The sequence below is a fragment of the Podarcis melisellensis genome, assembly GCF_964234715.1.
Source record: "Podarcis melisellensis genome assembly, chromosome: 2".
NCBI classification, from domain to species: domain Eukaryota; kingdom Metazoa; phylum Chordata; class Lepidosauria; order Squamata; family Lacertidae; genus Podarcis; species Podarcis melisellensis.
Window position 1 is genome coordinate 93,355,013 of NC_138529.1, and position 15,502 is coordinate 93,370,514.

Here is a 15,502-nt window from a genome sequence, read left to right on the forward strand (position 1 = left end):
ATACGGGCTACAAAATTAGGGTATGTAACCTAACAGAGCGAGCAGGGGAGGGGGAAAGAGAGGAGACTTTTCAAAATTGCAGTGGAGTCACTGTTTCCTGTAATAGGTCATAACTCTGACAGTCTGTGGTATCTTAAAATAGAAGCTAATCTTTCTAGAAATTAGTTCCCAAAGCTAATTTGTCCATCAAAGCTATGTCTCTGTAACAGCTGCAGAAAAGGGAGGTCATTGTCCCTTTGGTAATTGAAAGTATGTTTTGAGATTGAGCAATCTGCCCTATTGTTTTCCCCCCAGGAAATAGTAAAATGTCACTAATTAAGATTTTTATCTCTGGCATACCTCACAAAGAAATTGGCAGTTATGTCACTGGCCCAAACTTTAGACCCAGGAAGAATCCACCTGGGTACCAATTTATCTTGGTGCTGCTGGAATAAGCCAATGAAGACAGGTACGAATCATGGAGGGGGCAAGAGAAAAGCATGGAGCTCACCCCCTCCTCTCCACTTTGCTTCACAGCACTCCATAGACTTAAACAATTCCCCCCCCCTCCCTCATTTGCTTGCCTGGTATCAGATCCAGGCAGGGAAACCTGCAGAGAGCCTTGGGCTACAGCACTTAATAGGTGAATGGGGGCAAACATATAGACGGTATGTTGGTGGTCTCACCAACCTGTCCTGCTTAGTCTGTAGCACCATGGCTATGTTCTGCCTCCACTCTCTCCTTCCAGTTGCTGGGAGAATTTTGTTGTGCACAAATTCTGCTTGTGGGCTTCCCATGGGCAACTGGTTGGCCCCTATGAGAACAGGACCCTGGACTAGATGGGCTTTGGCCTGACCTATCAGGCTCTTCTTAGCTCTGCATTGGATTATATCCAAAATGTGCTATGACAGAGAACCATATCCTATGCCATGAACCTTACGCTAGTTAGCCGTCAGCCCAGGAGACAGCTCTGCAGAGGTGTACAGCAGCTAGGGGTGGGAGAATTTCAGGGCAAGGTTGTAAGCATCTACTCATCATTTAGTTCACCGGGACTTAACTCCCTGTTACTGTGTGCAGGATTGCAGTCTTAGTCTGGTTATTGTCCAGGTCATTGTTGCAGGTGTTCACTCCTAAATCCGTTCATTCCATTTCCACATTAAACTCTGAATAAAGGTAAAGGTAAAGGGACCATTAAGTCCAGTCATGGACGACTCTGCGGTGCTCATCTCGCTTTACTGGCTGAGGGAGCCGGCATTTGTCCACAAACAGCTTCTGAGTCATGTGGCCAGCATGACTAAGCAGCTTCTGGCGAAACCAGAGCAGCGCACGGAAACGCCGTTTACCTTCCCTCCGGAGCGGTACCTATTTATCTACTTGCAATTTGACGTGCTTTCAAACTGCTAGGTTGGAAGGAACTCTGAATATTTTAGTTTAATCCACCCACACACCCCAAAAAACCCCCACACCATTAATTTAAACCCATACCTAAACATGCATTTTTGGAAATATGCATTGGGGGACAGCTTTTGCAAGGGTGGGGGGCTTGAGAACTGCTCTAGGAGACTGAAGGTTTATTTCCTCAGAAGAGCTTCTGGAAGGGGCTGAGGCAAATGTGAGAGAGCTCTGGGGGAACCAGATGGAGAGATTCAGAGGCAAATTCCACACAGGAAAGGCCATTTCCATTCAGGGTGGAGGAAGAGGTCAAGTGTCCCCTCAGTGTTGCCACACACAGACACCTACATGCTAATGAGCAAAAACCAAAAGTGTAACAGCATGCTTCTGAATAAGCGCAAAGCAGATTTTGCTCCTCGGGAAGGGAGAGCTGAGAGATGAAAGAGGCTGAGGGAGTAAAAAGGAGAACTGCAGCAGCTTTCTCTTTCCCCTCACACAGTGTTCATCCCGCAGCAGCTCCACAGTCAGGCTGAGGCCCACCGTGGCAGCAGCAGCCCATCCCAAGACAGTGTTGCTGAAGAGACTGGACTGAAAGACAGCCCCTCCTCTTTTTTCCTCTGCCTGCTGAATAAATCCTAGCTCCCTTTTTAATGTTCTGATATATTACCCACTGGTTTTTCCTCTGCCTGCCTTCAGGAAATATAGGGCCTCGCAGGAACACAGTTTAGGGCCCTGGCATTCCCTGCCCTCATTTTAGCCCAGGTACCATAGTTCCCGCTATAGGAACAGATTGCTGGAAGTGGTAGGGGTTACATGCCTGCCTTTCTTATCCTAGGAAAATGGAAAAGGTGCTTTATTATATGCATTCAAAACATGCATAAATGCTGCATAGCTTCTTCTTCTTTTTACCTTACTGGGGTACGGGGTTGCTGGGGGATGGGTAACCAGCATAAAAAACCCCCACAACCAAGCGTCATTCCAAAATTTACTGAAAAGTTTCTGGCGTTTGCCAACTCAACTCTGAACCCAACTCCACCTAAGAGACCAGACACAGGAGTTGGTGCAAAGGGAATGTTAATGCTCCGTTTTGCCTTCTGTGGCTTAATCTAAGAACCTAAGAGCATCCCCTGCTGGATCAGACCAAAGGATATATTGTCTTCTCATCGTGTTTCCTATAGTGGCTGACCAGAATATAGGCTGACCTATAGTGGCCTCTGGGAAGTCCATGGGCAGGGCCTGCGGTCAGAGGGGTGCCAACTCCCCCTCAGGATTGTGAGTTTATTTCCCTTAAATCCACAGCTTGGACACTCTGGGTCAGTGTTTTCCTCAAGCTACCCCAAACACAACCCCAAGATCCCTTTCCTGGTCAGTCGCTGACCAGCTCAACCCCTTTCTGTGCTTATGTTAAAGTTGGGTTATATTTTGCCCCAGTAAGCAAGAGATCTGAGTGTGCCAAGTGATTTGTCATTCTGATCTCATTTAGCCCCAGTCAGCTGAGGCTAAGCGCGAAAGAAGTGATTTTTACCAAAGCCAGTAATTGGATGTGGGCATCACATGATTAAACTCAGCACCCTCGGGCACCTTGTCCCCCTACCCAGACACAGTAACTAAATGACGTGCTAATTAAGCATTAAAAGTTTGTCTCAGAACAGCAGGCGCTCAGCAGCCTGCCCTCCCATCCAGAATAAAGATGCAAATTTCCTTTAAAGTAGGATATATTCCATTCATATAATTTTAATATGCACCTGCACATACGTGCGTGCATGCATGCACACGATACCACTATTTTCTTTCAATAGAACTGTTGAAATGTTGAGTAAATATAACTATCCCCTTGTTATCTTGTTGAACAGTATATAGATTAATATGAACTCTAGCTGGAACTATTGATTCAGCGAATAATCCTGAAATGTGCTTTTCAATTACACTCAGAAATTGGTCTTTTGAATTTCCAAATTATGCAAGGCAAGGCAGATTCAATTTAATCTGCAAAGGGAGGAGATATTTGCAGTAGCTTGGCATGAGCAGTTCGTTTTATAGGAGTGTGGAGGGAGGGTGGTTTTTTTTAAAAAGGGGGGTGTTGAAATGTTGCTCTTCTTGTATTGGCTGTTGCTGCCCTCCAGTGGCCAAGTGGTGCTTAATTTTTCATTCAAATTAAGATAGTCTTTTGCTACTGTGACTAGAATTTTGCCGCTAGAAATCACAGGTATTCCTGAATCTAAAAACTGGTGAATGTTTCCCTGGCATTTCACTTGAGCAGGAGGCACCCAAAGATCTGCCACAACCACCGCTTAGGTGCATGCATTTCTTCTTGGTGGACACATTGTATGTATGTATGTATGTATGTATGTATGTGCAAGACTTGTGCAAGGCCTGCTCTGAATCTATACCCAGAGGAGGGGACCAACGAGGAAGAATACCAGTGGCAGGAGGGAACTTATCAGAGAAAATTAGCAAATGCTTCTAATTCTAAATAAAAAATAAATATTTTTTTAAATCCTATACATGGGAACAGAAGACTCGTACATGATTGCCAGTGCTTTTCTGAGTTAAAAACAGTTTACAGAATAAAAGTGCCAAAACAGTTCCTTAATTAAAACCAGTGACATTAAATAAGCACAGTTAAATTATCTGGGAACATAATATAAACAATATAAGATATAATTTTAAAAGTACAGTGGTACCTCGGTTTTCGAACATAATCTGTTCTGGAAGACCGTTCGAGTTCTGAAACGTTCGAAAACCGAAAACTCAATACGGAATACATGTGGCATGTTCGACTTCCAAGTCCTGTTTGAAAACCAAAGCATTTACTTCTGGGTTTATGGCGTTCAAAAACTGGAATGTTCATCAACAGAGACATTTGAAAACTGAGGTACCACTGTATAATAAACATTAAACTTAAAAGGTTTCTAAACCGAACTGTGGTGCACATGGCAATCTTTTTTTCATTGCAGTGAAATATTTATTTTCCTGACGTAAGCCTCACTGAAGTCAACAGGACTTTCATCTGAACAGGCGTGTGTAGGATTACATGGTTAATAACAATTACACAGTCTAGTCCTACTTGGAAGGAAGTGTCATAGTGTTCAGTTATCCGATCCTCGCATCTGCACAGACATGAAAAACTCGGTAAATATTTTGAGGAAAATAAGTTTCTGCCATTTGTTATAATATTTAGAAAGCAATTTTAATGCTAGTGTCGTGACTATGGAGGTTGGACTCTTAATTGTCCCAGTCTTGGTTGGTATCGCAGTGCTCATCAAAAGTCATTCAGCCTTGTGTTTCCTATTGCCCTATTATCATTTATTACACACAAACTGTAACCCCAAGGAATTTGTGGCCATATATGTGGCTCTCCTCCCCCACTTCATTCCTACAACAGCTCTGTGAGGTAGGTTAGGTTCTGAGACTAGCCCAAGGTAAGGCAGCAAATTTTATGGCTCAATGGGGATTTAAAAGTGGGTCTGTCCAGTTACCACCCACCACCCCGGGTCCTCTGATATAATCCTAGCATCTTATGTCAAAGTTTCATAATTAATTAAATTTTAATTAAAAATGACAACAATATACCTGGTAAGATAAAAAATGTGCATGTATAATTAATCCCCATTACACTTTCGTCTGCCTTTTTCCCCTTTATATTTCAAGAAAAATATAGAGTCGTTTACCTGAAGGTGGCGTGTTTTCCCCATCTACAATGTGTTGCAGGCGCCTATTCTAATGCATTACAAAAGAGCAAGACAGAAAAGTAAGTGTATGTATGTATGATCCAGCTGAATCCCTTTGGAGTTTTGCTTGTGGGTACGGTTCGCATTCAAACACTTTTCCTGCAAGTGGGCAAAGCAGAGCTTGCCGTGAGCGCCTTTGAATGTGCTCTGTCAATGGAGCGTACCTTCAAAGGGGCTCACTGACTGTAATGATCAACCGATTGACGCTGACAGCAAGCCCCTTCGGCAGCACTAGGAAGTTCCCAATGGGAAACTCTCTAGTGCAGCCAATCTCAGTGGAGCACCAGTCTGCAGATCAGCACCGTCAGTAAGCACTGCTTGTAGAAGAACAACTGGGAGTTCACTTTTAGCAGCACATTTATTGGCCCAGCAGCCAACATCATGTACGACATCAGTGGCAGAGGAGGAGGGTATGGTTTGGGGAAACGACTTCATGGGCCAAATTGGAACACGTGTTGGGGTCAAATAGTTCCTGTGGACTAGAGGTTCACCACCGTGTTTTAAGAGGTATTCCTGTAACCATGAGAGGGCTTGACCTTGAACTTCCCAGTGCTTGTTTTAATTAGGGGAGGATACGCTCACTGCAGGGACTCCATTGCTCTCGGTGGCCAAAATAGAGGTGTCACCTGCATTAGATATGGCACTTGATTCCAGGGAATAAGTAAAAAAAATCAGGGAACAGAGGAATGCTTCCTTGAGCACCTTGGAGGAAAGGCAGGATTTAAACGAATTAAGTATTGAATGGCATGCAATACTACAGCTCAGCCCCAGAAATAAGAAATTATAATAGCTCACATGCATATTTTCCATGCCACTGAGTAATCACGATCAGCTTGCACACATCTGGAATTAAGGTTAAGGGCTTTTAGATCAGGGGCATGATTAGGAAATGCTTAATTTGAGTTATACATGCCTTCTCAACAATGTAATAGTAGCTGTTACTGATTATATTGGTGTATAAGCTTATACAGCAGAATGTTTTCACTTGGTAACAGCAATTTGAAACCATTATATGCATGTGTGAATAAGCTATCAAAGATCAAACATTGCAGACAGCGCTTTCATATCATCTGAGGTCACCTCAACCACAATACCTTAATTCTGTGCCACAGTCCCAGTCTGGATTGGAACACATATGCGTACATATGCACAAGAAAGAACGGGCCTTTTGTAGTAACCCTGTAGTAATCTATGGAATGCATTCCTCAGAGAGGTCTGCCCAATACCCTGATGTCAATATTGCAATTGTTTTGGGTGCTTTTAATCTATGTTTTTAATGCATTTTTATACAGGGGAGCTGTCTTGGGCCCCAGGCCATGGGTGTCCAGTGTGTGTGACATGACATCATGACGTCACATGCCCCCGTCCTCAGCACCTGACTTCTGGTGGCACCGGAAGTCAAGTTCAAGACCTCACAAGACCTCCAAAAGCATCTCTGAGGTCTCGCAAGGCCTTCCAGTGCTTTGCAAAGCAACGGAAGTTGCTTTGGGGGCCCTGCGGTGTGGGTGCTCAGCACCCACAACATTTTTTTGTGGATGCTCAGGCACCCAGAGCCCCCTAAAGTTGGTGCCCCTGTTTTTATGTCTGCATTTTATTAATGTTTCAAATTGCTTCAGTTCTTTCTGTTGCGGGAAGCGAGTCATAAATTCAGTAAACCTAAACTTACTTGGAAAATGAAAAGACATCTCCACCCCATCACATCTAGTTTGGCCCCGATACAGGCAACTCAGATGAGCAATCCTTCATTTTGTAAACAATTTTAATAATTACATTGTGCAGTCTCATGTCCTGTGGCAGTGAGTTTCATCAGTCAGTTGGATCGGTCTCAAGAAATACCCAATACTTAAAAACTGAAGACCTGCAATCTTACAGCTGTTCAGGACGTTGATCCAAATCAGGAAACATATGGTGAGCTGACCTAGATACAGCAAACTCAGCAGCTTACTTTAATACTCAATGGGGAAGAATGTTTGAGGCCTGACCACCTATATTCATGTTCCTAATTGTCATCTGAGTAACTATTAATCAAGTAGTTCTTTGCCTCAAATCTTTTCCCAGATTACATTTTATCAGGATGAATAAGCCAAAGGGTTTCTTTTACAAAGAAACTCTTCGAAGGGGGCTAATTGGTTAATCAAATTCATGCACTGTATCTGTACTTTTGGTCTTTGACTTTCAACTCACTAACTAATTTAGCTTTCTATTATGTCTGATGTAAAAATCTAAATATATTGCTTTAAGCTTCTCAGAGTTTGTGGCCACACCTCACTGGCAAGGGAGTCTCTGGCAAGGGATGGCTTGCAAAGTAAATCAGACGATGGCTGAAAAGAATGAATCAGTTTCTCCACTGGTTCTATATTTAACTACCCAGCATCTGTTAAAGATAATATTACATCAAATGAGTTGTGTCCTGCTGTACCACAAGACTCTTTCTGATGCATCCTCCGTAGACTTTCAGACTCATTAGCTGGCACAGGATTGGTTGAAGGAGTTCCTCAGTAGCCATTATGGTCTATGGCAGAGCTAATGTTCCCCATGATTTTAAAACTAATACATATTCTGCTGGAATACGACCATCATGTATCTGACTTTCTGATGTTGCAGCAGATTATGGGAGTTAACTCTTCTCTTGCCTGTGCTTTAACTAGGATGGAGGGGGGGGACAGTAAACAATTAATGGAAAAGGCAAATGGTGCCATACCACATATTGTTTCAAAATGTAAACACTGGCAGTGGTGGAGCTGGTTATTCCTGCACCCGGAGCAACACACTTGCCATGCACCTAGGGGTGGGGCGATCCACCCACAGGGGCAGGAGCAATCCACCCATGGGGCCGATCAGTGTGGCTGCGTGATCCTCCCTGAAGCCACGCCCCCCCGTGACTCCCAAGCGAGCCGGGGGAAGGGGGAAAGCCGCAGCAGCTGCTTCAACACTTTGCCCGCTAGCGCTTGCCACTTTGCTGCTCACTGGGCTTGGGGGAGTCACGGACGGACGGGGGGGGCAAATGTCACCCCCCCTTCAGGCTCATTGTCTAGTTGGTTTATATATTTATTCCACTAAAATTGTTCTTTATATTCATAAGCCAGTTCTGGTGATTTTGGTTTGTTGTTCAGTCATGTCTACTGCCCAAGCAATTTCCTAATTCCAGAGGTTGACTAGGCCATCAATAGAACTGTCGCACTGCACTTTCCTTAGAGACCTTCGGAAACTGTTAGGATGCTCAAGTTTCAAGATAGACTGTCCTAATAGGAAGTGTTCAAGTTACAGAGCAGCAGAGAGAGTGTCTGCCCCTCTTCCCATACCCTCCAACATTTCTCCAATGAAAATTGGGACATCCCATTCCATAATGATCATTTTACTATTTATACCCTACACTGGGTTGCCCCTGCACTCTGAGCAGCATATATGAACATATATGAAAGCATAATAAAACATTAAACATAAAAAACCCCTTCCCTATACAGGATTGCCTTCAGACAGCTCAGGGGTTGGATATCTCCATACCCTCCAACATTTCTCCAATGAAAATAGGGACATCCTAAGGAAAAATGGGACATTCCAGGATCAAATCAAAAACCAGGATGCATTCTCTAAATCAGGGACGTCCCTGGAAAATAGGGACACTTGGAGGGTCTGTCTTCCTCTTGTTCCAGCCTCCTTAATTACTATTTTTAGAAGCATACTTGGGAGGGGTATAATTTACCTAAAATTGAAAGGAGTCAGTGGGTGGGGCTTGTGGATGTCATTCAGGGACTCCCATAATTTCTGCTTCCCTATCCATAGATCAACTTCTCATGCCAAGAAAATATATCATGATATTTGAATCTTAAGAATATATTTTCAGGGACTGATGCCTGAAGAGTAACTGATTAGATTGCAAGTTCTTTCTGTTTGGAGGGTTTTTTAACTGCTTTGAAATTAAACAACATTAAATTGGATAGTTTTTTCTTTTCTTTTGCTCATCATAATGATGGAAGTTATTTAATTAAAGTAATTTAAAATTGGCACACTATACTTCTCAGCCCAGAAAGATATCTGCTTGCACATATATGGCAAAAGAATGGAATATGTCTCACATAGATACTAGTTGCAATGTCAAGGAAGCAATTTCCCCAGACACCTCTGCCCCTCTGACAATCTGGAAAAAGTATCATTGCTGAGGAGTGAAATGATGGCATTCTGTCTCTAATGTGTAATGCAGCCAAACCAGTTGTTAACTAATCTTCTAGCCATGTGTATGTGGTCCTTCTTTAATGGGCCAATGACCATTTCTCCTCTGTTCTAATTTAATTTCAATACCTTAGTGACAAAAAAAAAATGTCCTACCACTTCTGGAATAAGCATTTTCATGTATATCACTCTCTAAATGGGGAAAACAGCAGCAGTGCAGAGGTTCAGGAAACATTAGCAAACAGTAAAGCCTGTCAGTGGTGTATAATGTTACATGGAACTTTTAGCTTTCCACCATAACTGATCTAATACTAGTCTACGACAAATCTGAAAGGAATCCTATCATTTTTAGCACGTGAAAAAGCATGCCAGTGATCTTCGGTAATCTCCTAAATCTTGTGCCGATTTTTCATGCCTGAGCCATACATTCTTGAGGTGGCTAGTGTTGGCAAACAGACTCTACCCAAAAAAGAAGTCTCCATGAAGAGTCTCCATGACAGCACTGGAGCACCATGTTTCTGGCATGGAGAGACTACACTCAATTAGAAGGATAAACACGAAAAGTGTCTATTCCCCTCCCATCTGAACCACTTGGTGTCATTTTCCAGCAGCTAACGTTTTACTGGGTAATGTGTAAACATGCCCTAAAAGTAATGGCATCAGGAGTTTGAGAAAACAGACCTCTCTTAATGATGTGGGATTGCTATGATCAATACCTGGGATTTGATCCCTCCACCATGTTTTAATATTTATTTCAAAGTAGCCTTTCAGGGGGGGGGGGCTTTCTGAATAGCATTGGAACAGAGGTGCTGATGAAGCATACTTAACTCACTTTTTCTTATCTAAATCAGCTTTCCGCTAGCCTTTCCTTCTCCTGTAGATATTGCACAAAGCAGTGGAGGTTTAGGATCACAGTTTTCCTTCTCCTAGAACATGGGTAGGCAAACTAAGGCCCAGGGCTGGATCCGGCCCAGTCGCCTTCTAAATCCAGCCTGCTAAACCTCCACTGCTTTGTGGGATATCTGCAGGAGAAGGTAAGGCTAAGGCATGGGTAGGCAAACTATGGCCTGGGGGCCGAATCCGGCCCAATCGCCTTCTCAATCCGGCCTGCAGGCGGTCCGGGAATCAGCGTGTTTTCACATGAGTAGAATGTGTCCTTTTATTTAAAATGCATCTGTGGGTTATTTGTGGGGCCTGCCTGGTGTTTTTACATGAGTAGAATATGTGCTTTTATTTAAAATGCATCTTTGTGTGTTATTTGTGATGCATAGGAATTCATTCATCCCTCCCCCCCCAAAAAAATGTATATATACAGTGGTACCTCAGGTTACATACGCTTCAGGTTACATACGCTTCAGGTTACAGACTCCGCTAACCCAGAAATAGTGCTTCAGGTTAAGAACTTTGCTTCAGGATGAGAACAGAAATTGTGCTCCGGCGGCGTGGCGGCAGCAGGAGGCCCCATTAGCTAAAGTGGTGCTTCAGGTTAAGAACAGTTTCAGGGTAAGAATGGACCTCTGGAACGAATTAAGTACTTAACCCGAGGTACCACTGTAGTCTGGCCTCCCACAAGGTCTGAGGGACAGTGGACTGGCCCCCCTTCTGTCCTAGAAGGACTACCTTCCAGGCTGATGAGCCCCTTCACTTCCCTCTTCTCTCTGCCCTTCACTTCCCTCTACAGCAAGTGCAGAAATTGCCTTCTTAACCAATGGACCCACTATTTCTCTCATCTGCTCAATCTGCTGGAGCCTGTCTTCGCCTGCAGGGGAACTACCTAACTCACTGAGGGTTTGAGACCCATTGGCTATCCTCATCCGATTTAGTTGGGCTGTGGCCACTGTCGCATGCTGACAGCTTCTAGGAGTCACAAGTGAGAGCTGGGTGCTGGGTGGGGGCAAAAAAGATACTCCCCCTCCCCTAACATTCCATACACTGCTGTGAGCATACTCTACACACAATAATTCTGGGGTTTTATTTTCCTGTTTTGTATCCTGTAGTTTTCTACCTTTATTTATTTCTCCTTCTTCTTAACCCCCCCCCCCCAAAAAAAAGAAGCAAATGAAGGATTCCACAGAGAGAGGGGGACATCAAATATAAATCTTCTAAAATTAGCCAAGTCTTTGTTACTGCTGATTAGCGAGAATGAAAGTGTATAAAGATAAGAAAGTCTTTTTGCTAAGCACTTATGCTTGCCTTGCATTTTGAAAAGAAATGCTTAGTTGTAAGAAATCTTCTCATACATGAGAATAAATGTTTCCAGTTACTTAAAAACTCTTTTCTCTCGTGATTAATTGAAATGGACAGTGCCAAAGGTTTCTTCTTTGAAGTTGGAGATACGGGTGGCTTTATCTACATCAGATAATAAAGCGCAGAGGGCCAGCCCCTAATTTGGAAAGAGATACTAGACGGAATCTATAGACAAGCCATGCTTTTTTAATGAAGGAGAACAATTAACAGCAGTCAGGATTTGTCATTTTCCCTCTCTGCTTTGCAGGTTTCCCTTTGAAGATACCAGGACCAAAACTATCTAGATACACCTGTTATTTTTACAAAGGTGCCCATCTCCCAAGGCAACCCTCAGGGAATATTCCAGGCTGCGTCTGAGGTAATCTTACTGCCTCCATGAGTTAGAAAAACAAAAGAGATTTGAGAGAAAAGGGAGAACAGTTCACGGAAGCCACCCACACATATCTTTGCTAATGGGCCACTGTATTGCTTTCAACAAGGGAACACTGTTGCATTTCTCCATCCATTTGGAAATCTATGGGAATTGAACTCACTTTCAGCAACAAGTGATGTGCCTAGGAATTGTTTGATCTGCTGACTGAACCCATCCATGTATGATGGATCAACTTCCTAACTCTCCCAAGTCACGATCAAAATCATGCTCCAGCTTTCAACAGTTGCTAACACAAAGCAGGTGGAAATCAACGAAATAAAACACACCGGGCATCGTGCCATTCAAAAATAAAAAAGGAAAAGTGATCAAAGGGTGAACTGAAACTATTTGAAAAGATTTTCCACATCTCACGACAGAGACGATGGAAAAATTGCTTCGTCCATTTTCTTTTGGAGTATGTATCCATAAATACTTCCACGTTTACTTTTGAAGAGAGTTGAAGTTTGAAAAGGGGTGAGAAATGGTTGTTATGAGTAGAGTGTGGATGGGAATCCTAATCTCATAAAAAATTATGGAAGCTTCAGCACATATTTCTATGGCTGTGAACTATAACCTTCATTTGGACTGTGGTAGAACTTCACTCAATGAATGTAAAAAATGAAACTGCACAATTCAATCAAGAAGGACACTTAAAAAAAAAAAAAAGCTTGGCACATTTTTATGACATGTCCTTTGGTTCCAATTAAGTTTTCAAAGTTTTGGGAGTTTGTTTAGATTTTTAGAAATAGTGTGGTGTAATAATTGTTATATGTGTATATATATCAAAAATAATGGAAGTAGAAGAAGAGAAGAGTTTGGATTTGATATCCCGCCTTTCACTCCCCTTCAGGAGTCTCAAAGCGGCTAACATTCTCCTCTCCCTTCCTCCCCCACAACCAACACTCTGTGAGGTGAGTGGTGCTGAGAGACTTCAGAGAAGTGTGACTGGCCCAAGGTCACCCAGCAGCTGCATGTGGAGGAGCGGAGACGCGAACCCGGTTCCCCAGATTACAAGACTACCGCTCTTAACCACTACACCATACTGGCTCTCTTAAGTAAATAAGCATAAAAGTAAACAAGAACTTTGGACTGCCCACTTATTATTCTAGACACTATTAAAGCAACAGTTTATATAATGCAGTGTATTTTTTTAAGGAAATTTTTAATGGCTGCAAGATTGCTAATAATAGCTGCCCCTGGAAAATAGTGGTGCTCTATTTGTTACATCGTGACTTTGAAGACTTTGAAATCTCATGGGAATTAAGATGCTTAGTTTAGTTGTCTGCCTCTACATATTACAGTCAGACCCTCTGGAAGATTTCAGTATCACGTTTTTGGATGAACATAAAACAGCATGTAATGTGGAACTTCATATCTTGTTCTTTGCATGAATTCTCAAGACTAGAATCTTAATTATGAAAAATACATTATCTAGTCTGGGAAGGGAACTCATTTCCAATTTACAAATCCGAACACTTTAAGAAGAAATAGAAAGCAATGAGTGGGGCCAGGGGGACTTGTCTGTAATTTTTTAAGCATAAATTAATATGTCATGTAACTCTGGATTCTTCTCCAGAGTAGATTTAAAATGCAGTATTTCTGTCCTTTAATTTCTCTTCCACTGCCAACAAACTCTCCCCCTACAGCCCTAGATTTTGCAAACTGATTAGTCTTTTCAGTGCTGGACATTTTCATGGGAGAGGGACTTTTAAGCTGTTGCCCTTGTGTCTATGGAATGCTCTACCCAGTGAGACCTGTTTGACACGGATAATGGGTTAAAACTTGCCTCTGCACTCAGGCATTTGGTGGCATGTGATGGTCTGTTTTTACAGATCATTAGTTTTTTTATTTACCTTTAGTTAATTGCATATCCTGCTGGTTTTGATTTTTCTCATTTTTAAGCAGGGTGTTTTTAGTATGACATGGATTCATTGTGGCGTACGTTTTGGTTTTAAATTTTGTACATTTATCAGGTTTACATTTCTTTCATAGCTTTTACATTTCTGTAAGTTACCGTGGGTTGTTTTGAGAAAGGTGACTAAGACATTTATCAACAACAACTTAATTTCATGACCTGACCTGGCTTAGAATTTTGGCATTTGGAGGTGGAGAAATCAGTAGCTGTTACATTCATGATGTTCCAGGCTTCGTTTTAAACTTTCACAGAATTAAGGGTAGCAAGATCCACCAGGATGAGCAGGTTAGGAACCAGTGGATCTTCAGCTGAGCCAAAAGGATCTTGGCACAACTGGGCTACACTGGCTTTATTCCCTCAACCCATGCTCAGCTGGAGATAGGCCAGAGTATCTCCTCCATCCTGGTTCAGCTAGGACCCAGGTGACTGAGCTGACCCTGGTGGCTCTTAAGCCAGTGTGAGCCCTGGAGGAAAGAGCATTCCAGGAGTGTGTCAAAGAAGCAGGACTCAGACTGGACTCCAAGATCATTCAGCTCAGTCACCTGGCAGGGCAACTCAAAATAAGTTAAGCCAGTAGAAAAAATGAAGTAACGCAAATACTATTTTAAAGGCTGGTTTTCAGCGAGCAGTAGCCCTGTTATTTAATGGAGCTTGGATCTGGCATAACTTTACTTGCACAATCTTGCTTTATGCCAGTTTATTGTGTGTAGGATCAGCTAAGTCCTACTTAGAATAGTTAGTCATGTCTGTTGACTTAAACTGGTTCTTCTTCGATCACTCGTAGCTGAGTAAGATTGTCTTCCATAAACACGGTTTTAACAATGAGTCCGTAAGTGACTGTGGAGGCCAATTCTGGATCCACACATCCTTCCATAGTGGGGACATTGTTTTCCGAGCGGGAGTTGATCACGGTGTGGATTTGCCAAGCATGCCTTCCTCTTAGCACATTTCTCCCTTGCGTCCTGAGTTCAAGTGTTTTCAAAGCACATGGCACCTTTGGTAGAGGTTGTTCTCCAGTTGGAGCACTCGCAGGCAAGTGTTTCCCAAAACTGGATAAGACTAGCAGTGATACCACCCTAAGATGTCATTCTTTTACAGTTGAAGGCTGGCACCTACAAATTTCTAAAATAACAATGAGACTTGCAGTAGCCGGAGTACCTTGCAACATGTTTCATTTTTCAATTTCTTCAGCATCATGCCTTGCTTGAAGACACATTTTTATGAGGTTAGTTATAATTTAATTCTCCTACTGGTTTCAATTATGTTAGCCTGAATTTAGGAGTGTCCATTTAATAAAGGTTAGCGTTTGTCAAGCTTGCATGCAGATGGGCTTACCAAGAGCTCAAATTGCCTTATTCAGGTCCAACAGAGCCTAGTTACCAAAGAGTGTAAAAATTTACTTGCATGAAATAAACCTCATTTGATGTTACATTTTGATCCACTTGAAAAGAATGGAAAGATGATGTGGTGCATTCACTAAAAACATTTCTTCTGTGTACGAGAAGCACCTTTACTCTTTCAAGCATACACTTCAACAGGTATTTATCTTACTGCCAAAGTGTATTGCTTACTTTTACACTGCTCATACATCTTCTTCCCATGCTCAGCTTTCCAATATAAATCAACAGAGCAGCAATGAATACCCTGTGCTCTTAA